The sequence below is a fragment of the Sminthopsis crassicaudata genome, chromosome 4, assembly GCF_048593235.1.
Source record: "Sminthopsis crassicaudata isolate SCR6 chromosome 4, ASM4859323v1, whole genome shotgun sequence".
Classification (NCBI taxonomy): domain Eukaryota; kingdom Metazoa; phylum Chordata; class Mammalia; order Dasyuromorphia; family Dasyuridae; genus Sminthopsis; species Sminthopsis crassicaudata.
The window spans coordinates 369,974,121-370,000,273 of record NC_133620.1 but is presented as its reverse complement, the minus strand read 5'-3'; positions in this window follow the sequence as shown (position 1 = coordinate 370,000,273).

Sequence of the window (26,153 nt, the reverse complement as noted above, 5' to 3'; positions counted from 1 at the left end):
TAAAATTGAAGTAGAAATGAAGTCGAATGCACAGGAGGATATGAACAACAATGGGAATGGGAGGTGAAGGGGAGAAGACTCTCAGTCCTAATACACTAGGGGCATGGCCTAGAAGCTTCCCGACCTTGATGCTGTCCTTGGAATGGTGCTGAGTTGGGAAAGTTGAAGGGAGGAAACAAAAATGTTGCTAAGGTAAAGTAAGGAGGAGGAGAACGGAAGACAGAGATTTCATGACAAAATATCCGTTCTCCAACTCAAGTGCCCCCAACCCCTTGCCTTAATCCCTCTGAGTTTGCTTATTATTTAACTTGTAAAAGTTAAAATTAAAAAAAATTGTTGATAGTTTGCCTTTCTTCTTTTGAAAACTGTGTATCTTTTATACACTATCTATTAGGGAATAAAATCATTCTTAATTTGCCTTTCTTCTTTTGAAAACTTGGTATCTTGTATAAACTATCTATTAGGGAATATCTCCTGCTTTTATATGTTTGTGTCATTTCCTGATATATCTTAGATAGCAGACTTTTATCAGAGATATTTGATACCAACATATTTCCCAATCAAGAATTTATTGTTTTATTCTAGCTGCATTGACTTTATTTGTGCAAAAGCTTTAAATTTTTTAAAATTTAAGCATTATTGTCTTCTTTGAGAGAAATGTTAGTTCATGTGTCCATCAGGGATATGAAGCTAAAAAACTCGGGAGAGAAACATTCTATTCCATTCTATTTCATATAAATCTGGGTAAATATCTGGATTCTCCTTGTTGATGGAGGGATATAATGGCTGGCATAATCTAATCACAACAGATGACAAAACTTCCCATTTCTAATAACATGTATTTAATAGTAATTCACATTTATATTTCTCAAAGGCTAATTAACAACCTTATTTTACAGATGAAAAAAACTGAGACTCTGAGAAATTAACTTACAGATGATCATAAAACTAGAAAATGGGTTACTTTAAGAGAGGCATGGTTTTAAGGAATAAGAAGTTTATAATTCTACTGTCCTTGTCAGACATCATTTAGAGTATTGTGCTCTGCCAGTCAACAAGTATTTATCAAGCACATGCCAGGAATTGTGCTATGAATTAAGGATACAAAGAAAGGCAAAAGTATGGTTCTTATCCTCAAGGGGATCATTTTTAAATCTGGGAGAAAACATGCAAGCAATTATGTATATAAAATATAAAATGGAGGTTAATCTCAGAGGTTTGAGCTGAGTTTTGAAGGAAACCAGGGAAACCAGTAGGTAGAAGTCAAAAGGTGGAGATAACCAGACAAAAGGAATGGGATTGTGAGAAAAATGTCATATTCCAAAAAGAGCAAAATGTTTCTGAAAGAGAGTAAAGGAGTAAGAAGAATTGAAAACTTAAGAGGTTGTGAAGAATTTTTAATATTCAGAGGGTTTTATATTTATTTGTATTAGTATTTTGTATAGGGAGTCACTCTCACCTGTGGCTCCAAGAAGCTGAAGCAAACATAGCAGCTATACCCTGGTAAAACAATTTCAGTAGAGGGGCTAAATTAGGTTGAAGATAACTGACAGGCCTCAAACCCATCAGAGACTTGTTATCTACCCCAAGTAAGTGAAGACTTCTCAGAATGGTTGGATGAGAACAATTTGTTTAACCACCATGAAGCTGGTTGAAGCAGGTGCTATGGAGTGCCTAGAGTTTGATTAGACACTCACTACATCCTGAGCAACAGGATGTATTGACTTTTATCTTGCCACTAAAGTTAAATGATTTTGGAAGTAAGAGTGAGGCTGATGACTTTTGCAACTCTGCTTCACTTACAACCAATTCACCTTCTAGTCAAGACCTCACCTTGTCATATCATTGGTCCTTTGAATGAACAACAAAGGAGTTATTGGAGTTTATTGAATAAGAAAAGATCTACCCTTTAGGAAAATAATTTTGACTATTGGGTAGAGTGTAAATTGGAGTAGGATAAGGTTTGAAGCAGGGAAATAGATTTGAAGGTATAGCAATAGTTCTGGCTTGAGCTGATGAGAGCCAGCACCAGGGTGGTGGTAAGTGGAAGGAAAGAGACATATAAGAGGTCTTGTGATCTGGTAAGAGATGGATATGTAGTGCTTGTACCTGTATAAGATTGCTTTCTATCTTGGGGAGGGAAGGAAGGGAAGGAGAAAGAAAAGTTTGGAGCTTAAAATCTTACAAAATGAATGCTGAAAACTCTCTTTACTTGTTATTAGGAGGAAAATATGAAGCTAACTAAAGAAATATGTGGAATGAGTGAGAGGATCCGAATATGCACTGAATTTGTGAGAGTGATTGACTGGAAAGATAATGATGCCCTTGGAAGTACTATAAAAATTGGGAAGAGATAGAATTTGGGGAAGAGATAATGATTTCTGTTTGGATATGTTGAATTGGAGATATCTATGAGACATCAAGTTCAAGACATTAAAAAGGCAGTTGGTGAGGGAAGACTCACAGTCAGGGGGAATGCTTAGGGATAGATATGTAGATATGGGAATAATTTTCATAGAGATGCTCATTGAACTCATGAGAAGTGATGAAGAAAAGATAAACCAGAACAGAGATTTGGGGACACTTAGAATTAACAGGTGTTACATAAATGAAAAACAAAAAAGGAGGACTGAGAGGGAGCAGTCAGGTGGGTAGGAGGAAAACCAGGAGACAACTTCTATTATGAAAAACCTGGAGAGGGGAGAGTATTGAGGAAGAGAGGTTTACAAACAATGTCAAAGGCTAAATAGGATGAGGAAAAGGTCAGATTTAGTTATGAGATCACTAGTATCATTGAGCAACCAGTTTTAGTTAGATGATGATACTAGAAGTCAGATTGCAAAAAGTTTAGAATCAAGTGAGAGCAGAAAAATAAAGATGCCAAATGTATAAGACTTTCTCAATGAGTTTAGCCAACAAGGAGAAAACATATAGGTTGCAGGGATAGCAGAAACAAGTGGGGAATTTATATTTGTTTTTTAAGGAGAGAGGAGGCATGGGAGTGTTTGTAGTCTAAAGGGAAGGAATTAAATGGGAAGATATTGAAAAGAGAAAGTGGGATGACAGAGGGAGCAATCTGCTAGAGAAGACAGGATTAGATGGGGTGAAGAAAAAGATGTAGAAAGATTTGCCTTATTAAAATAGACTTGTGATGTTATAAGCCATCTGCATTCAGACAGAGAACTATGGAGACTGTACATGGATCAAAGCATAGTATTTTCACCTTTTTGTTGTTATTGTTTGTTTCCTTGTTTTTTTTCTTTCTCATAGTTTCCCCCCCTCCCATTTTGATCTGACTTTTCTTGTGCAGCATAATGAATATGGAAATATATACTTAGAAGAATTCCACATGTTTAACCTATATTGGATTGATTGCTTATTAGGGGAGGGGGAGACAAAGTGAGGGGAAAAATTTTGGAATATAAGGTTTTGTAAAGGTGAATGTTGAAAACTATTTTTGCATGTATTTGGAAAAATAAAAAGCTATTTAAAGAAAAAGATCTGTGACTCTAGGCACAGCTAATTGTGTAACTCTGGGCAACTCATTAAAAAGAAAAAAGAAAAACAAAGATTTGCTTTGACAAGTCCAAGTGAAGGAAGAAATTGAGCGATGTGAGATGAAGAAGGAAGAAGAGGCTTGGCTTGAATTTAATTGAATGGCTTCAATTTTTTTTAGGGTGATATTAAAACTGAGGCAAAATCCTCAGCTGAGAGGATGAGAGGGAAGGTATTCTCTCTTGGATATTTTCTCCTCAGTTTTTCATTATATTGCTCTCTCTTGGTTTTCCTCCCTACCTATCTGATTGCTCCCTCTCAGTCTTGTTAATTGAAACATCAGTATCAATGTCTCATGATTCTCTGGAAAGTTTGAGTTAGGGATGAAAAAATCTCAAACAACCATTTTGATAAGTGGGATAGCATATCAATTAAGTGAGGTATAAAAGGATTGCCCTGCAACAGTGAGAGCCCAGTTGACATTACATAACATAAATTTACATGTTTTTGTATGAGATTATATAACATTAATTTGTAGCAGACCTGGTTGCTTTTGTATCTTTTGATAGCACTATCCATTAGCACATGAGTAGGGGAGAAAAGATAGAGTATGAGAATACTCTAAGGTCCCTGATTGTCTTTAGGACAAGTGGGCAAAGGAAGCTAAGAGGATAATATAGATTTCAACTCTTTCACCAAAGAGGTTTGAGATGGGGACAGGAGGAGAGTACAGCCAATGTAGGGAAAAAGAACAGAAGGCTGGAAGATTCTATGAGGATGTAGTCAAAGTTAGGGGTTGTAAGGCAAAGGGAAAAAAGGGATGATTGAAAGTTATGATCAGATAATGGAATTTCAGTATTCATTAGCACAGAAGAAAAATGGTTCTTTGAAAGCACTTGCTAATCTGGACTATGTCCATGAGCTACCAGTACAGTAAAAAGGCCTTAAGTGCAAGTCCTGTTAGATTCCCTTGGAAGAACTGGGAATGGTTAGTCTAGAGAAAACAAGACTTGGGAACATGAAAGTTATCTTAAAATGTTTGGAGGTAAAATAGATTGAGAAAGAACTAAAAAAAATTTTGAACCCAGAAGGTAAAACTAGGAGCAATGAGTAGGAATTATAAAGAGGCAAATTTAGTCTTGAAGTTTTCTTTATCTTTAAAACAGAGAAAACATCTCCTTGTAGGAGAGCAAAGTGAGATAACCAAGAGGATGTAAGTTCCTAAGGGCAGAAGTGATTTCATTCTTCCCACCATCTAGTGTCTGACATGTTGTTGTTGTTCAGAGGTTGTTCAATGGGTGTTTGTCATGTCCCACTCTCCATAATCCCATTTGGGCATTTTTTCGACTAAGATACTCGAGCGGTGTGCCATTTCCTTCTCCAAATCATTTTTCAGATGAGGAAACGGAGGCAAACAGGATTAAAGGACTTGCGAAGAATTACATAACTAATAAGTGTCTGAGGAGGGATTTTTACTCCAGGAGATGTATCTTCCTGTCACCAGATCCAGTGCTCTTTTCATTGCCCCATCTAGCTACCCCTGCATGGCATACAAGAAACTTAATTAAATGTTTATTGATTGATTGATTGATAGGGAAAAGATGCTTTTAAAAAAAGCTTTTCAAGCAAAGGGCTACAGAATGGGAAAAGGTTATCACTACTACTATTATTTATCATTCAGATCAATCTGTCATTAGCTCATCATTAGGGGAACAATACAGACCATGCCGACCAAGAACATTATTACACTCTCCAGGTGATATAACAGAGACTTAGAAGTCCTACCTTCTGAATTAGATCATAGATCATAGGATTATAGATTTAGAGTAGGAAAGGACCTTTGAAATCATCTAGTTCAACTTTTTAATTTTGTAGTTGAGGAAACAAAGGCCAGAAATGTCGAGTGTTTTGCCCAGTGTTATACAGATGTTATTGGTAGCGTCAAGGTTCAAATACAAATCAGATTGCTCTAAGTTTAGCACCACTACACAGATAGGCTCTAGTTAGTAAAATGTCTAACTAGGGTATGAAGATTTCCATTAAAGTCTGGCTTTGATGCCTTTTCTTGCAATAAAAATGATATATTTTCAAAGATTTTGCCATTGGTTCCCAAACTTTCACCCAGTGTGAAGATTCTGAATACAAGGCTGTGTCTGATGCCTGAGAACCATCCACGCAAAATCTGGAGAGATCTAACACCAGATTGGTTGTATGGAAATTAATTTTTGGCCAAAACCATTCTTGAGGACTATTGACCAAGTTACAGGAATTGGAAAAGGAGCACAGATGCTGGCAAAATGGCAACCTAGTGAAGTACCAAATAATAATTGGCATTTCAAGAGCACTTAGTACCAAGTTTACAAAGCATTTTATATATACACTCAAGGATCTGTGATTCCAAAGGCTTGGATGACTCCTAGTATAGGAACTTTTTTTGATGACACAGATGGAACCATGCCTTAGATAAGTCCTAGGTAGTTGCCAGCTAGGTAGCTAGATGGGACTGGAGTCAGGAAGACCTGGGTTCAAACCAGTCTCAGACACTTATTAGCTGTGAATCTCTGTTTGCCTCAATTTCCTCATCTGTCAAATGAACTAAAGAAAGAAATGGCAAACTACTCAGTTATCTCAGCCAAGAAAAGCCTAAATGGGATCATAGAGACTTGGACATGACTGAAATGACTAAACAAATTACCAAAGACATAGAAAAGTTTATTCAAGGCTGCTTAGCTAATAAGTATCAGAGGTAAAATTTGAATCTAGGGCTTCCTGACTCTAAGCCCATCACTCTATCCAGCATGTTGCCCTTTTCCATTTCCTGAAACATTAATGGATAGGGGCAGCTAGGTGGCGCAGTGGATAGAGCACCAGTCCTGAATTCAGGAGGACCCAAGTTCAAATCTGACCTCAGACACTTAACACTTCCTAGCTGTGTGACCCTGGGCAAGTCACTTAACCCCAGCCTCAGAAAAAGAAAAAAAAAAGCGAAATATTAATGGATAACTGGAACTTCTTCAGTCACTGACTTGACAATTAGGTTTAGAACCACAGAATATTAGTATCAGATAAACTCTGCAGTCCAGGCCCCTGCCTCTTAACATTCTTTGTCATGGGCCCCTGGTGAAGTCTATAAATAAAATAAAAACACATAGAATTACAAAGAAAAGTGGTTATAGTAAAATGTAATATTAAAAAATTTTAAAAAGTTGATCTAAATTAAAATCTCCTGACCTAATAAAATTAGTTTTTTTTTTCTCTTTCTTTCTTTCTTTCTTTTTTTTTTTTTTTTTTTTTTTTTGTGTGTGTGTGTGTGTTTAAGTGACTTGCCTAGAGCCATATAGTAAAGAAGAATCAAGTGTCTGAGATAGGATTTGAACACAAGTCCTCCTAACTCCAGGGGCTGGTACTCTACCCATTGCTCTATCTAACTGCTCCTAAAAAATTTTTTTTAATTAATTGTGCTTTATTGATATCTTTGTATCTGTCTTTATACCTATCATTCCCTTCCATACATCCTTCTAGAGTAGGGATTCTTAACCTTTTTCTGTTTCATGTACCCCTTTGGTAATCTGTTGAAACACATGGGCAGAATTTTTCTCAGAAAAATGCCTTTAAATAGATAAAATAAAATACACAATATTAGAAAAGGAAGCAATTATATTTAAATAAATTTTATCATTTTTTAAAATGAGTTCAGGAACCCTAGGTTAAGAACTCCTAATCTAGTTCAAATGTCTCATTTTACAGAAGGGGGAAATTAAGGCCCAGAGAGGGGAAATGATTTATACTTCTTGTCCTTCAATTCCTGCCTTTGCTTTAGATTCATGCACAGAACCATCTTGCGGTTTGTGTAGAGAACTCTGGGATGTTTCTGCTAAGTGGGGCAAGTAGATCATTACGATTTATTGGTCTGTTACATTTCTTTTCCAGGGCCTCTCAAATTGGTTATTTTCTAAGGTGGTCTTGGGTGTATTCTAAGAATAGAGTACTGCATCAATTTCTTTATCAGCCCACATTGGAAGGCTGAGTGCTGGCCTGTGGCTTGAGGGTGGCAAATCCTCCCATGCCATGCCCAGGTGTTTTGCAAACTGCCGATATTTACCTTCAACTAAATCTTCTGATAATAGAGGATATACCAAGCAGTATCATTCAAGGCAGTTTCCTCTGTGTCAGGGGCGGGGGAAGAGGAGCACAGGACAAACATTTGGTTCTGACCGAATCCTCTATGTCCTTTCCCAGATTGACTATAGAGAGTGATGCTTCAGGGCAGCTGATTTGACTCACGATGTATAGGAATTCATTTAATAATTCTGAGGCAAATTTTAGAAGCAGAGTGTTAGACCTAGAAGGGACCTTGAAGATTACCTAGTCTGGTCTTCCTATATCCCAAGGAAGGACACAGATGTCCAGAGAAGAGAAATGAAAAATTACTTGCTCAAGATCACATAGGGAACTAAAGCCAGAACCATGATGATGATGAGGATAATTCTGATTGTGACAATAATATTAACAACAATAATATATAGAAATAATACATAAAGAAATTTGAGTTGTGGATACAAGGCTGGTATTGGCCAAGAAAAGTGGGGTTGAAGTCATAGTCTGACATGCTCTCTGGGGTATTCTAGTCAAATCATTTTATCTTTCAGTTCTATAGGCAATTCTTTAAGATCATATTGCCATACAAATTGTTGATCTGCATTGGTGGAGAGAATTACCATACTAAGAATTTCCCACACCAAAGAAAGCTCAATTCTGGATCTAATAATAATAACTCAATTATGGAATCCTTTAAACATTATATTTTCCTCAAAACAACCCCGTGATATGAGTAGTATTTGTATATTATCCCAAATTTTAAAATAGTATAATTGAGATTCTGAGAAAGTAAATAATTGTCTAGGATAGCACACCTCAGATGCGTCAAAGCTGGAAAAATTTTTTCATGCAAAGTACATTTCTTTATTAGTCATGCTACAAAAAAGGGGCAAGAAAAATTAAGTGAAAAAAACATCCTTTCATCAATAGTTGTCAGTTCTTCCTTTGGAGGTAGATAGCATTTTTCATCATGAGTCCTTTAGAATTATCTTGGCTTTTTTTTTTTTTTTTTTTTTTTTTTTAAAGAAAATTAGGATTAGGTGACTTACCCATGGTAACACAGCTAGTAAGTGTTGAGACTGGATCTGAATTCAGGTCCTCCCAACTTTAGAGCAAATGTTCTAGCCACTGCACCACCTAACTGTTTTTTTTTTGCATTGCTGTAATGATCTAAGTCTTTCACAGTAGATAATTATAATAAAATTACTGTTACTCTGTATAGTATTCTTGGGTTCTGCTCATTTCACTTTGTATCAGTTCATATAAGTCTTCCCAAGTTTTTCTGAAACCATCCCTTTCAAAATTTTGTGTAGCACAATAGTATTCCATCTCAATAATATACCACAAATTGTTCAGCCAATTCTTCAGCTGATAGGCATCCCCTCAGTTTCCAGTTCTTCGACTCCCTAGAAAGAACTGCTATCAATATTTTTGTACCTATTCAGGTAAGTAGGTGAAGCAATGGAAAGAGGGATGGACCTGGAGTCAGAAAGACTCATCTCCTTGAGTTCAAATCTGATCTCAGACACTAGCTGTGTGACTTTAGGCAAGTCACTTAATCCTTTTTGCCTCAGTTTCTTCATTTATAATATGAGCTGGAGAAGGAAATGGCAAATGACTCTGGTATTTTTGCTAAGAAAAGCCCACAAATTGTTAAAAAGAATTGAACATATCTTAACAACAACAATATAGAACTTTTCTTTTTTCTTTGATCTCTTTGGGATACATACCAAATAGAGGTTTTTACTGGGTCAAAGAGTAGCACAATTTTGCAACCCTTTGGGCATAGTCTCAAGAAAGTAAGTTTTGCTGTTTGCACTACTGTCTTTCTATCCAGGTTACTTATCCCTTCTGAATCCAATTCTTTTTTTTTTTTAATTTATTTAGAATTTTTTTCCCCACAGTATATATGTATGAGTAATTTTTTTTATAATATTATCCCTTGTATTCATTTTTCCAAATTATCCCCCCCTCCTCCATTCCCTTCCCCCAATGACAGGCAATCCCATACATTTTACATGTGTTACAATAAAACCTAGATACAATATATGTGTGTAAATACCATTTTCTTGTTGCACATTAAGTATTAGATTCCGAAGGTAACCTGGGTAGATAGACAGTAGTGCTAATATTTTACATTCGGGAATCCAATTCTTAATGTGCAACAAGAAAATTGGATTTGCACACATATATTGTATCTAGGTTATATTGTAACACATTTAATATGTATGGGATTGCCTGTCATCTAGGGGAGGGAGTAGAGGGAGGAAGGGGAAAATTTGGAAAAATGAATACAAGGGATAATGTTTAAAAAAAATTACTCATACATATGTACTGTCAAAAAATTTATAATTATAAAATTAATTTAAAAATTAAAAAAAAATACCAAGAAGGGGAAAAAAAAGAAAGTAAGTTTTGTTAAGGGCTTTCATTTTTATATCAGTAATTTCCTAATATATTCCTCTCTATTCGCACCCCAGGAGATTTTCCCTCTCAATAAAAGAGGAAAAAAAGGATAAGCAAAACCAAATGACACAGCAACTATATTTGACAATATATACAAAATGTTATGCTCTTGATCATCCTATTTCTAGTCCCCCCCCCAAATGAAAGACCTACATTTCCTCATCTCTTTTCTGGGGCCAAAACGGTCATTATTATTATACAGCATTTGGTTTCATTGCATTTTTAAGTGCCTTATAGTGATTGAATATGTCAAGAACTAATATGATGTGATGAATAGAGAGCTAACCTCAGAACCTTGAAAGCAAGTGTTCTTGCTGACTTTGTGACTACTCGTCATTCAACTTCTCATGAAAGTTTAGGCAATTCTTTAGGATTATAAACTGGAGAAAAATTGTTAACCTGAATAAAAGAACTTACTGCAACCAAGGACATCACAAGTTCCAGTCTCTATCACTATATTCATTTCCATTGTTGTAGTCATTTTGTACATTTTTCTGGCCTTTTTTTCTCCCACTTTGCATCAGTTCATATGATTCTTCCTATGTTTCTCTGAAATCTTCATAATGATAAATTATTTTTTTTAATTTTTAAAATTAATTTTATAATTATAATTTTTTTACAGTACATATGCATGGGTAATTTTTTTACAACATTATCCCTTGAACTCACTTCTGTTCCGAATTTTCCCCTCCTTCCTTCCACCCCCTCCCCTAGATGACAGGCAGTCCCATACATGTTAAATGTATTATAGCATATCCTAGATACAATATATGTGTGCAGAATCAAAATTCTTGTTGCACAGGAAGAATTGGATTCAGAAGGTAAAAACAATTGCTTTGAAAAAAGCTTTGGGAAGAAAGACAAAAATGCAAACAGTTCACACTCATTTCCCAGTGTTCCTTTTCTGGATGTAGCTGATTCTGTCCAGCATTGATCAATTGGAAGTGAATTAGATCTTCTCTTCATTGAAGATTTCCACTTCCATCAGAATACATCCTCATACAGTATCATTGTTGAAGTGTATAGTGATCTTCTGGTTCTATTCATTTCACTCAGCATCAGTTGATGTAAATCTCTCCAGGCCTCTCTGTATTCATCCTGCTGGTCATTTCTTACAGAACAATAATATTTCATAACATTCATTTACCACAATTTACCCAACCATTCTCCAATTGATAGGCATTCATTCATTAATGATAAATTCTTAAGGAATATTACTATTGCATTACATTTGTTTATTACAACTTGTTTAGCCAAATCACTTAATGGACATCTATCTTGTTTTCAATCTTTGCTATCACCAAAAGTATTATGATAGTTATGATAGTGACCTTCTTAAGAGTATATACTTCTCAGTAGAATCTCTGGGTCAAAGGCTATGTACATTTTAGTCACTTTTTTCAAATTCCAAATTATTATTATTATTATTTTGCTGAGGTAATTGGGGTTAAGTGACTTGCCCAGGGTCACACAGCTAGGAAGTGTTAAGTCTCTGAGAACAGAATTGAACTCAAGTTCTCCTGACTTCAGGGCTGGTGCTCTATCCACTGTGCAACCTCGCTACCCCAAATATTTAATGTGTATATATGTCTTTTTCCTCTTTTTAATTTTTTTTATTCGAAATTATATTTTAAAATGCCTGGACAAATTCACACTTCTCCCAATGGTACATTATGGTCTCTCTTCCTATACTCCCCCCAATAATGACTATTTTCACCTTTTGTCCTTTGTGTTATTCTGACCAATTTACTGAGTATGAGCATGAAACCTCAGAGTTGTTCTAGTTTGCATTTTAAATTTAATTTCATTTTTTGATGTGGAACAATTTTTCATATGCTTTTTTCCCCCAGTGCTTTGCTGCTTCGAAAAATACTGTTATAAATGTTTTAGTGGATATGAAACTTTTTTCTCTTCCTTGGGCTATCTACCTAACAGTAGAATCTCTAGGTTGAAGCATGTGGATATTCTAGTCACTTTCTTATCATAATTCCAAATCACTTTCCAGAATGGTTGGACCAATTCACAGCTCCATCAACGGTGCTTTATTGTACCTTTCTTTCTACAATCCTGATTATTCAGGATTAATTATCCTGATATTTCATCGTCTTTGCTCTGTACAAGAAGCCTCTAAGTTGTTTTGGGTTTGCATTTCTCTTATTATTGGTGATTTGGCGTAATCTTTCATGTGATTGCTAATAGTCTGCAATTGTTTCTTGAGAACTGTTTGTTTCTTTGTCCTTCAACCACATATTTATTGACCCTTTCTTTTTCCAGAGAAGGAAACTGAAGTCCATAGAGAAGAAGAGGCTGAAGATCACACAGATGGGCAGAAATAGGATCTTATGTCAAGCCTTCCAGTTTCTGAGCTAAGGCTCACTTTCCTTGCCCCTCCCACTCCGTTCCTCCTCAAAGTTGTTGACTATTTTGAGTGAAAACTAAAAAAGATGAGATTTCACAATCTGAATGGAATATTCCCTTGGTTTTTGCACCGTCTCTGGACATCTGGAAATAAGGGTTGGTTGCCTGTTTCTCCAGCTCCCCAGCTGGTCATCACAGTCAAGCAGAAGTCAAATGCCTCAGAATTAGAGTTCTAATTCTAACCATCATCTTGGGATGGGGGTTGGGGCTAGGGGCTGGGACAATATTTTAATATGCTTGGGAATAAAAAGTCTTAGTTCATTCCTTGGACTATCTGAGGTTGCTGAAAATGCCGTAGGATTCGCCTGCGACTACCTCAGCTCTGCGGTCCCCTTTCTCAGGAATCCCCATTAATAAACCTGGACAGTGTTCCAAAGACCTGAAAGACAGAAAGGAGAGATGGAGTCTTCTGCCATCTTTCCATCGTCCCCCACCATTTTCTTCCTCTTCTCTGCCCTCCACGCCATGCCAGCACACTGGAAAACCCAGGCTGGATGGGCTGTCGTGGTCCCTTGGGGTCAACGCGCGCCTGGTTGCCCCCATCCTTCTCAGGGAAGTCAGATTGGGCTAATAAGAGCCAGCTGTGTGCAGTTGGTCAGGTCCCTTCTCCCCCCTTCATCAGCCTTCCCCATCCCCCTTTCCCCCACTCTGATAGCTGTGAGAAACTGATGGCAACCTGTTTGACCTCTGCCCTCCGAACTTGACCCTCTGCTAATACCTCCAGCTGCTGATTGTCGCGGGCGGCTGGCCCGAGCCCTTTGTCTAGGGCTGTTTGGGAGCCAAGACAGACAAATGATTTCTATTTGTCCTCTGGTGCGGCGGCCCAAGCTGGTCGATAGGAGCCGCGAATGATGTCAAGAATTTGTCACCAGGGCTTATGAATGACAAAACGCGACCGCACCCCCCCTTCCACCTTCTATCCACTCCCCCCAATCTGCCCCCCCCAAAAAAAAGAAAAAAGAAACCCACTACCTTTGGGGAAGAAAGGCTGAAAGCCTGGGAAGGCATATTGATTTTTTTTTTCTTTCTTAAATAGCAGCTCGAACCACAAAAGAGAAAAAGGCAGAGCTTTGTGTGCTAAAATGCGGCAAAAAGCTGGCCCGAGAGCGGCGATTAGATCAGCTATTGCATTTAAGTACCGTGGGCTGGCCGCCTCACATCAGCTCTGCTCCATTTTGTCTGCTAAGCCGAGGCCCGTTCCCTCCCCCAACCCCCAGTCGTTCCTCTTCCCGGTACTCGGCCCCCACTCCTGAGTGCTCTCAGAGACGAGGGTCGCGGCATAAAGCACTTTCTCTCTCGTTCTGCCTCTGTCTCCCTCCCTCTGTTCAAGTGACTCTCTTTCCCCTCCACCTCTTCCTGGCTTTCTTAATACACCCTCACCCCGCACCTCCTCACCCCCAACCCCCTCCTCCATTTCTCTCCATGTTCATCCGACGTCTGGACAATTCACCAGCTCCCTTTTCTTTTATAGGTTATTAGCAGTGCTTGAACTCAGAGCCTCTCTTTAAAAAACAAAAGAAAGAAGGAAAGAACAAATAGAGACCGAGGGAGGAAGAAAAGAAAGAAGAAAGAATGGAAAGAATAGAAAGAAGGGTAGATGGGAAGAAGGGAAAAAAGAAAGAAAGAAGGAATGAAGGATGCAAGAAGAAAGAAGAGTAGGAGAAAGGAAGGAAGGAGGGAGGGAGTAGGGAAAGAAAAAAAAAGAATGGGGAAAGGAAGAAATCCAAGGGTAAGGGGGAAAGGAAGATAAAGAAGGAAGGAAAAGTACCTGTTTAGGAACTTGATTGTAAATTGGAGTTTTTCCTCTGCCAGGTGTTTGAATCGAAAGGGGATGACTATTTACACATATACACATTTCCAGATTTGAGCAGGGGAAAAGTACATGGGGTGCAGGACATGTTTGTATTCATCTTGACTTTGCCCTGTACAGGTGTCTTAGAGGGCTTTTACGTCAGGTTTGGGGAAATGGAGAAAATATAACAATAAGGCAGGAAAAAAACCAAAGTTAAAGTCAAAAGTGTTCTAGAGGAGCAGCAGATTGCTACCAAAAGATGAATTTTTATTTTATTTTATTATTATTATTTTTGCTGAGGCAATTGGGGTTAAGTGACTTGCCCAGAGTCACACAGCTAGGCAGTGTTAAGTATCTGAACAAAAGATGAATTTTCATCCTTTAAGCACACACCACAAGGCATGCTGGGGGCTGTAACTGAGGGCATGATATGGACAGTGTGTAGAACTGAAAGTTGTATCTTAGAGAAAAGGCTGATAATTAGAAGGATAAATATACATCAATCTGATATTCTAGAGAGTGTAGACAGGCAAATAATTTTAGTTTCAGGTTGAATTTTTTTTAAGATCATGGAGTCTATAAGGGCAGACTAGGTTCAGTTCAATTCAACAAGTATTTAAGTACATAGTATATACTAGGCACTGTTCAGGAGTTAGGAATAAAAAGACAAACGTGAAATCAGTTTCTCCCTCAAGAAGCTTACATTCTTTTTAAACAGAAAATATTAATTCCTGTCTTTGGTTTTCCATCATTTTCTTTGCACAATATATAGCTTCCCTCTGTCACAACCAGAGAGCTATTCCAAATGAGAAACAATTTTTTAAAAAGGAAGTGGAAGAGAAGTTCATACAATATTCTATTCCCTAAATCCCCCTACCTTTTCAAGGAAGGTAGTCATATACTTATCTCTCTTCTTGAGGCCAATCTGTTGATTATAATAACCGTTTAGAAATTTTCTTTTTGTTTGATTTGTGCCTTCTAGGTACATTGTAACCATTGTGTGTATTATATTATCTGGGTGTTGTTAACTTTACCTTGCATCAGTTTGTCTAATTCTTCCCATAAAGAATTTATATCCTATTGAGTAGATTCTCTCTGTTCTGTGATGGTAAACGACCCTTATTCCTGATCAGCTATTTTTAAAATGCTCACAGGGAGGATTGGGCAAGATTATGAGGCTGTATCAGTCCAAGTCCATCACTTGGAACTAGATGATAAAATCCAGCCTTGGTAGTGATTTACACTCATAATAATCACTCATATTTTTAAAAATAGTCCCTTATGGTTACAAAACATTTTTTAAACTTTTTCTCCTACCTTTGAGACTTTGTACGGGCTATTCTACCCTCCTTTCTCTCTTTCCCACCCTGTATTATTCTCCCTCTTCGATTCAATTTAGAATGTTTGCCTTCTTTCACTACCCAGATCAACAGCTGCCCTTTGAAGGAGTTCTTTCTCCAACTGCTAGAGGCTTTCCCTCTAAAGTTAGAATAGTCCCCTTAGGGATCCTCATGTATGGATCTTTTATATACCTAATTTGCAGATGTCATTATATATGTGTTTTATATATATATATATGTATATATATATATGTATATATATATATATACATATATTTATGTATTTATGCACATGTCCATTAAAATCTAAACTTCAAGAGTTGGAACTGGTTTGTTTGGGGTTTTTTGGGGGGGTTGTTTTGCTTTTGCCTTTCATTATATTCTTTGTGTGCTCTGTCTGGCATTTAGTAAATGCTTAATGGATGCTTGTTGAAGCACAGAACTCCTAATTGTTCCTCCAACAAGATGCTCCATCTCCCAACTATGGGCATTTCTGCCATTACCCCCATGCCTGGAATTCTCTACCTCCTCTTCTCTATCTCTTGGCTTCCCAGGATTCCTTCAGGTCTCAGCTAAGATCTTTCCTTCTACAGGAAATCTTCCTTCATCCTCCATTATTCTAGTGCTTTCCTTCTGTTGATTACTCGTAATTTATCTTGCATATAGCTTGTTTGTATGTTGTGTCTGTTATTAGATTGTGAAGGATTCAATCATTTTGAAATTATAAAAAATTATCCCTTAATAGCAGATTGTTTTGCCTTTCTTTGTGTCACTAGCACAATGCCTGGCACATAGTAGGTGCTTAATAAATATTTATTGACTAACTGACCAATTATGTTTGTATGATAATTAATACTAATTTTATTATTCCCAATTTACTGATGAAGAAACTGAGGCTCAATAAAATGAACTCACTTGCCTAAGTCACAGTGGCAGGGCTGATACTCAAATCCGGGTCATTTTTCTTCTACTCTGGTTCTCTTTCCCCTAAAAACTCCTTCTCCTGCCCCCATGGATGAGCCTCAATAGTTTCCTTCCTTTATCCCTCAGGCATGAAAGTTACTCAAATTCTTTCCTCCCCACCCGGGGTAAGTAAATGGGTACCCACTCAGAGCACAGGGGTCAGGGCTTATTTCTGTAGCTGAATTAATTGGGCGTTAAGAGAATGTTCCCTTCCTGGGGTTCTCCCCAAGGGTTGGCAGCCAGCTGTTATTACTCCCCGTACTAATGGGTAACAGATTAGTGCTCTAATCTACTTGGGGTCAAAAAGCCCCCCTCCCATCTCCTCCTTTCCCATTGCTCTCTGCTCTTCCACCCAAAACTTCTTCCCCAATTCTAAACTCCCTCCAGTGCCCCTGTTCTCCAAAGACAATGTTGCTTCCTAGGGAAGAAAGGAATTTGGAGTTAAGACCTGAATTCAAATCCAAGTTTCCTTACTTATATACCCTTAGGTAAATAATTTAACCTCTCCCCCCTCAGTTTCCTTAAATTCCTCATTCCTAAATTGAGGCCGTTTGGAGTTGATGATTTATCTCCAAGGGTCCTTTTAGCTTTAAATCCTTGGATCCTGTCTGGGGAATGGGTGGGGGAATTATCCTTTATTTATAAATGTTTATTAATCAACTAAATGGTCCAGCGGCCAAAGTATTGGATCCTGCCTCAGATACTTACATACCAGGAACATATTTGTTCCTAGGCAAGTCACATAACCTTTCCATCTCAGTTTCATTACCTGTAAAATGGGGATAATAATAATAATAATACCTGCCACATAGGATTGTTAGGAGGATCAAATGAGATAACAGTGTGTGAAATGCATACATATAAAAACCTTAAAGTGCTCTATGAAAATTCGTAGGTATTGTTTCTATTATTTGTCATCATCTTTGGCTAGACTGTTCTGACCTGAGTTGTTTTTGAGCAATGAAAATTTCCCTACTGAACAGTCAAGTATGTAAAATTTATCTTTCATAATATTCTGCTACTTATTACCCATGTGACTTTAGACAAATCATTTAACCTCACTGGGCCTCATTTTCTACTGCTATAAAATGAGGGGGTTATACTTGGTGACCTTTGAGTTTCCTCCCAGTTTTATCTATGAGTCTCTGAAATATGATTTATACTCAGCTTTTGATTACCCATGTTCATGAAGGAGAACTATTATAGAAATAATCCCAAACCACATATAACCCAAAAAATCATTTTCATTTGGTTTTGTAAATATCCCATATCCAGAAGTCCTTAACCTGTGGTCCATAGATAGATTGCAGAAGATACATAAACTTGAATTAGAAAAAAAAAATATTGCATCATTATTTTCACTAACTTTGGAGTTCCTTTCTAGTTCCATTATTTTATTTTGTACATATAAAAACATGACTGAGAAAGAGTCTTCACTATAGTGTTAAAATGGTCTAGGATATATTTTTTTTAATTAAGAATCTTATCCTATGTGAATTTTTGGGATACCTAGACATACCTTTCTAATTCTTTGACTCAGGCATGTGTTAAAATGACATCAAATTTCCTAAGCCCTCACCGACTTGAGGCCCTTTTGAATAATGTTAATAATCAATATTTACATATATACATGTATGCACACACACAAATATATATATATATATATATGAATGTGTGCATATAGAGTTCTTGATAATGACAACACCCAATATTTACATGTATACATTCATGCATATATATGTGTCTATAACCTAACTTTTTTTTTCTGGGCAACTATGATCCTGCTACTTGGGGAGGACAACCACCTAACTGGCTGATATGTATTTGACCACACCTGCTCAAAGGGGAGAGATGGAGAGAAATTTCAAGAGATGATCAAGGACTTTTGAATGGTAAGCAGGAGATTTTCCCTGAAGGGCAGCCATGTAGGGAATCTATTCCCCCAATACATCCTTCTACTTCTAGTGCCTACAACTCTAGATACTATTAAGAGTTCTCAGACTTTTGTCAGCTTGCCTTTCAGGCTTATTGAAGTTCTCAAGGTCGTAAGCATCATCAGTACTCCTTTATCGAAGAACAAGAAAAGACAGACAAAATTGATAGCAGGACCATGCCCTGATAGGTCCTGGTACTGGTGGAGAAGTAAGATCAGAGACTTCTCTCTTTCTGCCTGGGGGCTTACAGCATTTCATCCTTTCACTCAAAGGCAATCAGGAAAAATAAAGAAGCTGAGTTGTGTCTGTGAGGGTCTTGTGTCTGTACACTCAATTCTAGCAGCCATTCAAAAAGTCCTTACTCATATTATAGTAAGTGGACAGAAAACAGAGAATACTTGGGCATGTTAGGAAGTAGAGAATCAGACTTTCTATTCAATGTCAAGGAACTCCTAGAAGGTTCATCCAAATGATCAGGCTCTTATGATTGACTTTATGACCATGTTCCTCTCCTCTTGAATCTAACTTGATCTTCACACTAAATCTGTGATCAGTCATTCGACTAGCATTTATTAAGCACTTTCTATATTCCAGATGCTGTGCTAAGTGCTAGAGATACAAAAGACAAAAACCCATTTCCTGATCTGAAGGAATTCACATTTTAATAGATACAACATTCAAACAATTATGCATATATAAGATATATACAATATAACTGGGAGGTAATGCATTTCACAGGTAAAGAAAGAGGCCCAGGCAGGATGACAGGCAGGATTCAAGCTCCTGACTCAAGGACCAGTGCCCTTTCCCTTCGCCAAATTGCCTCTCTTGGCTTATTCCTGGATAAACACAGAGAATGATCTATGTGATTGCTCCAAACTATTCCTTTTGTACCTTCTTGTGCCATCCTTCCCATCCCATTCTATGGCAGCCAAGGCTTAGAGCTGCATCCTGGACTCAGAGAAGCAAAAGATTTCTCTAAGTAAAGTTTCATGGATTTAATGGGGAGATCAGCTCCTTCCTCTTGGACTCATTATCCATACTTCTAACCAAAAAACTTCAATGGGTCAGACTCTGAAGTTGTGTATCCATATAGGAAGGATATGGGTCTATAGTTGAAAAAAAGTGAAATCTTTCCCAATGGCAGTGCTAGCACCAGATATAGGATACCAGGGGTCATCTGTCCTATCTTTCCCTTGGTCTGTTTTTTGGGGGAGGGTGGTCATCCTACGCCTCCTTGCCACCTGTTCCTACTGTTCTTAGAAGTGGGCTACTATGTCAATTAACTAGGAACATTCAGTTTATCTTCCTTCCCCGTCCCCCCCCATACCAGATATATCTGGTTAAACATTGTTTCCTTCCTTTATCCTTTCCCTAAGGTTTGGGTCTGCTGCCCAAATCAACATTTCCCTTTTCTTTGGCCTTCTGCCTACAAGACTAACAAACTACTTGGATTGAGTCACTCCCCTGATTTCCACTGCTTGCAAGATTAAATTCAAACCTGTTAGTCTAATCCTTTGTCTGATCTATCTCCCACTACTCTCCTACATATATGTTTAGCTCCAAACAAACTGAACCACACAATTCTTAAACTGGTTCCTATAAGCCTTTGCCCATACTATTCCCTCTTTTGGAAATGCTTTCACTAACATCTCTGTTTATAATGCTTTTGGTTCATAAGTCATCTCCTACAAAATCCATCTCTGTACCTTATATTACAAATAGTGAGTGTTCATTAAATGTTGGGCAGCTTAGGTGATACAGTGGTTAGAGTGTCAGGTCTAGAGTGAGGAAGACTCCTATTTCGGAGTTCAAATCTGACCTCAGACACTTATTAATTATGTGCCTCTGGGCAAGTCACTTAATTCTGTTTGCCTCCAGTTTCTTCAACTGTCTAGTGAGCTGGAGAAAGATATGGCAAACCACTCCAATATCACTGCCAAGAAAACCCCAGATGGGGTCATTGGACCCATGAAGAGTCCAATATGACTGAAAAACAACAACAATAATAAATGTTAAATAAATCAGTGACTGACTCAGGCATGTGTATGTCTTAAATAAATGCCTGTGTGGTTATGCAGCATGGTATATGTACAAATAAATATTAGGAAGCAATGCACCAAGAAGGGAAACAATGGGCTAGGAGATGAATTCTTGTCCTAGCTCTGTGGATGTTTGACCTTGTTCAAGTCACTTAACTTGGTCATATCATCGAGATAATAGTCCCTGGTTCACCTACAACAACAAGGTTATAAAAATCTAAGGACATAGTGAATGGAAATGTTTTCGCAGGAATAGCTTTTTATATGCTTAAAATGATGAATTTCACTGATGGTGGTAGCGGGCCATTCTTATTATCTGGAGAAAATAGGCTCAGATTAGAAATAGGAAGACCTTTTGGACCAGTCTCTAGTCACTGAAGCTGTAGAATCTTCATCCCTGGAAGGTTTTCCAAGAGTTGCAGAGGTAGCTAGATGGTACAGTGGATAGAGCACTGGCTCTTGGAATCCAGAGAATCTGAGTTCAAATTCTGCCTCAGACACTTAACATTTACGATCTTTGTTTCCTTAGACAAATCACTTAACTCCAATTGCCTCTAAACCCACCACAACAACAAAAACAAGAAAAGAGCTTAAATCCAATTCACATTCAAGACATCATCCTCGTCCTTTTCGAGAAGAAGGGTGTATGACCAGATTTTTAAAATAACAGAAAACTCTCTTCTGGGTGGGTGAGACCTAAAAAGAGGGGTAGAATACAGGACTTCTTGTAATTTCTATATTCATGGATTTAGAGATGGAAGGGGCACCAGGAGCCATCTAGACCAATTCTTTAATTTTATAGTTGAGAAAATTAAGACTCAGAGAAGGGAGGTGACTTTTTCAAGATCACTAAGGTGGGAGTCATAATTTGAATGCAGACCCCCAACTCCAAAGCCAGGATTCTTTGACCCAGATCATGTCCAGAACTTACATGAACGTGTATATGTACTTGGGCCACACTCTCCAGGAGAAAAAGGGTAGGGAAAGGAGCAGAGGTGTTCCCTTTGCTTCTCTTCCCCTCCCCAAATCCTTTATTTAGTCTCTGTGCTTTCAAGCTGAAAGTCCCTATGTAGACCTGCCCGTCTCAGGGTGTAGACAGCAGGTATGTGCTGGCGTTCCCACGGGCCCGGCTGGCTTAGCTTGTGGCTCTGATGGCTGGGAGAGTGGCCTGGGTTAGGGACCTTCCTTAACCTGCTCTTAACCTCCAGAAAAGTTATACAAACTCCCCTGCACTCCTCTGGGAGCCCCTGGGGGAGGGTGGGGAGCTTGGGAGGGGGGAATGGGGACAATGCTTCCCCTTGTTTCACTGTTCCCCCCCTTCCCTTCTCCCCCTCCCGGCTGCCCCCCAGGGAAGATTTATGGGAAGGAGGTGGGGTGGGATTCAGACTAGCTCATGTTTCAATAGCACTTGGAAATCTAATCTTCCTCTCTTCCCCAGGCCCCCCACCCCTTGACTCTTTGAAGCATGAACTAGTCTTCTTCAAGTTCTGGCCTAGGAGAGCATGTACCCTGTGGTCCCTCATTAAGATTGTGGGATATTGAAGGAACTATTTATACTCAGAGATACTTCACATACTCCCGGGCTACCCTGACTACAGCATCTCCCTTGGGAGAACACAGTGGATTTGGACCAATCAGTCAACAAGTATTTATTAAGTGCTTCCTATGTACCAAGCATCTTTCTGAGAACTTGGAAGTGGGAAAGAGCTATCATCTAGACTTGTGATTTCGGTGATATAGGGAAAGCCTGGAGGAGGGGATTCTCTCCAATATAGGTCAGCACCTACAATTTGCACAAATCGACCTAGAAGAGGGCTACAATAATGGGCCTTGCCAGTTTCAATGATCTTGTGATGATGAGAGCCATCTACAACCAGAGAAAGATCTGTGGGAACTGAGTGTGGATCACAACACAACTCTTTTACTTCTTTTGTTGTTGTTTGCTTGCATTTTATTTTATTTCTCATTTTTCTTCTTTTTTGATCAGATTTTTTTGGTACAGCAAGATAATTGTATAAATATGTTTGCCTATACTCGATATACATATATATATATATATACATATATATATATATATATACATACACACATATGTATACTTTCTTTTCTTTTTTTTTTTTTTTACCATGTTTGACATATATTGGATTACTTGCCATCTAGGGGAGGGAGTAGGGAGAAGGGGAGTAAAAATTGAAACACAAGGTTTTGCAAGGTTCAAGGTTGAAAAATTATCCTTGAATATGTTTTGAAAATAAAAAGTTTCCAATAAAAAAAGAAAGAAAGAAAGAATGGGCCTTGCCAAGGGTGACACAGGCAGTATGTCATAGATGGTGCCTGAAACAGTCTTCCCTATGTCCTGGACTCTGAGGATATTAAAATAAAAATGCAACCTAGAGATTTAATGTCATTTTTCATTCTTTCGGGGGTAGAGATAACCAAGCATCAGGAAGGATGGGAGAAGGGATGGTCAATAAAGACATCATCTAATAGGAGGAATATATAGGAAGACATTGCTGAAATAGCACTGATTTGGAATATGAGGATTGAGTTCAAATCCTGTCTCTTTCATTTATTATCCGTGTGAACTTGGAAGCCTTCCCCTCCATAGGTCTTAGTTTCCAGAGAGAGCATGGGACTTAGTATCAGAAGATCCACATTTAAATCTCACTTCATCCACTTATGAGTTATAAACTGGTAAGTCATCTCTTTGTGCCTCAGTTTCCTCAACTGTAAAATGAGAGGAATTGGTTTCCATGGCCTCCCTTTCAGCTCTAATTCTAGAGGCTGGACTGGATTGTTTCTGAGATCCCTTCCAATTTCAAATCTGTCTGTCAGAGGCCACACATTTTTTTTAGTCATGTCCTACTGCTCATAATCCCATTTGGGGTTTTCTTGGCAGAGGTATTGGAGTGGTTAGCTACTTCCTTCTCTAGCTCATTTTATAGATGAGAAAATTGAAGCAAACAAGGTTAAGTAACTTGCCTGGGTCACAAAGCTAATTTGGTTGGATTTGAACTCAGGTTCTCTTGACTTCCAGCCCAGAGCTCTATCCAGTGTGCCACCTAATTGCTTCTGGGAATTTACAAAATATGGTTCAGAACAGCTCCATCTGTTCATTTTCTTCCCCTGAAGAGTCTGATCTACCCTCTCTGTACAATACACCCTATCAGCCACTTGGAATGCTCTCTGCTTTTCTGCTCATCTCCATCCTTCCCACCCTACAATAGTGAACTCAGGAGATTGGACTCCTCCAGAAAGGTTTCCTGCCTGATTGCTGCAGCCCACAATGATCTCTGAGCTTTTAGTCCACCATGGTAGAAATCTTTTGTTGTCTTTTTATATTTATGGCCTATCTCCCTCAAAGAATTTTTTGATAGTTCAATGAATGCTTCTTGACTGACTGATAAGTAGCAATACTTCTTGACTAATAATTTGTTCCTGGATACAATCTAGGTAGCTATATCCAGCTTACAAATTATGTCTAATTTGCAGAAATTGGGAATATAGGACATTTGGTTCAAGTCTTGCTTCTTCTACTCACAACTAGAGATCATGGGAAAGTCCCTTCACATTTCTGATCCTTAGTTTCCGTGTTTGAAAAAGGTGAATAATAGTCATCTAGTCTGACCTCTTCGTTGTGAAGAAGAGGAAACTAAGACTTAGTTAATTAGTTAGAGGTTAAGTGACTTGGACTTGAGATTATGGAGCTGGAAGAAATTAACCCCAGATCCCCCAAGTCAGGACAACTTCTTTATTTTATAGATAGGGGAAACTGAGGCCTGAAGATCAAAAGGCATGTCCAATATTGCATGAATGGTAAATAGCAGAGTCCAAGTCCAGATTCTTTGATTCCAAAGTCAGCCTTGTCTTTCAGGTTCTTTCCTGGCACACAGTAAACCGTGAGCCCTTAATAACTACTTATTGACTGATTATCTGCCTTTTCTCTAAACCATGCTCTCCCCAACCCAACCCCTACTTCCTCCCATCCTTCTATTGGTTTGTACAGCATCACTGGGAACACAATGCTTTGTAAAACTCAAAACACTTAAAGAAAAATGAGTTTATTATCTCTCCAACTCAGCCTACCTGAATACCTGAAGAGTAAAATCACATCTGGCTTTAGATGTTTACTAGTTGTGAGTTTCTGGGCAAGTCACTTAGCCCTGTTTATCTCTGTTTCTTTATCTGTAAAATGAGTTGGGAGAGAGAGATTCCAGTATTTCTGCTAAGAAATATCCCTCCCCCCCCAAAAAAAAGGTCACAAAGATTCAGAAATGACAAATGACTAAAAACACAACAACCTAGACAATGTTTCAGTCTTTCCCTTGAAGGTGGAGCAAACCTCTGGACTTTTCTCCAAGGGGGTGTGTATTATCACCATCCCAAATCATAGCACAGTGTCCAGGGGGCTCATCCCTTTGCTGCTTTCTCACCAGAAGGAATTAGAAGGGGAGGTTCCTGAGAGCACACACTTTTTCTCACTTCCTCCTTTCCAAGTTCCTCAGTACAGGCTACCATTCCTCTGGGAAAAGTGCCCCACATAGCCTGAGACCCCTCACTCCCCCTGCTCCTCATTCACAGATCTCAGACAAAGTTCCCTTCTGACTCTTAGTATCCCAAAACCAACAGCTGCACTGCCCTCACTCCCAGGAATCCTACTCCTAGCCCCTTTGGGAGCTTCTTGCCCTTCCACACATTCTCCATTATACTCCTCACTTTTACCTAAGTGTTATAGGGGAATTTTTTTTTAATTAAAGCTTCTTATTTTCAAACATATGCATGGATAGTTTTCAACATTCACCTTTGCAAATTCTTATGTTCCATTTTTCCCCTCCCTTCCTCTTATTCCCTCCCCTAGATGGCAAGTAATCCAATATGCGTTAAACATGTGCAATTCTTCTGTACATATTTCCACAATTATCTTGCTATACAAGAAAAATCAGATCAAAAGGGGAAAAATGAGAAAGAAAACAAAATGCAAGCAAACAACAAAAAAGTGAAAATAATATATTGTGATCCACACTCAGTTCTCACAATCCTCTCTCTGGGTGTAGATGGCTCTCTTTATCACAAGATTATTGGAACTGGCCTGAATCATTTCATTGTAAAAAAGAGTCATGTTCATCAGAATTGATCATTGTATAATCTTGTTGCCATATATAATGATCTCCTGGTTCTGCTTACTTCACTTGCAATCAATTCATGTAAGTCTCTCCAGGCCTCTCTGAAACCATCCTGCTGATTGTTTCTTACAGAACAATAATATTCCATAACATTCATATACCATAATTTATTCAACCATTCTCCAATTGAAGGGCAACCACTCAGTTTCCAGTTCCTTGCCACTACAGAAAGGGCTGCCACAAATATTTTTGCACTTGTGGGTCCCTTTCCATTTATAGGGGCATATTTTAAGCCTGGGGGTAGGGAACTTTTTCAGGGAAGTGAACAGCAATGGCTTCAGTGTCTCATCATAGAATCAAATTTTTAGAGTTGTAATAGACTTGAGATCAGCTAATCTAATCCTTTCTTTTTATAGGTGAGAAAACAGGCTCTGTTTTATTGAAGATGGATCCATTAGGTTTTGAGAAAACACACAGTACAG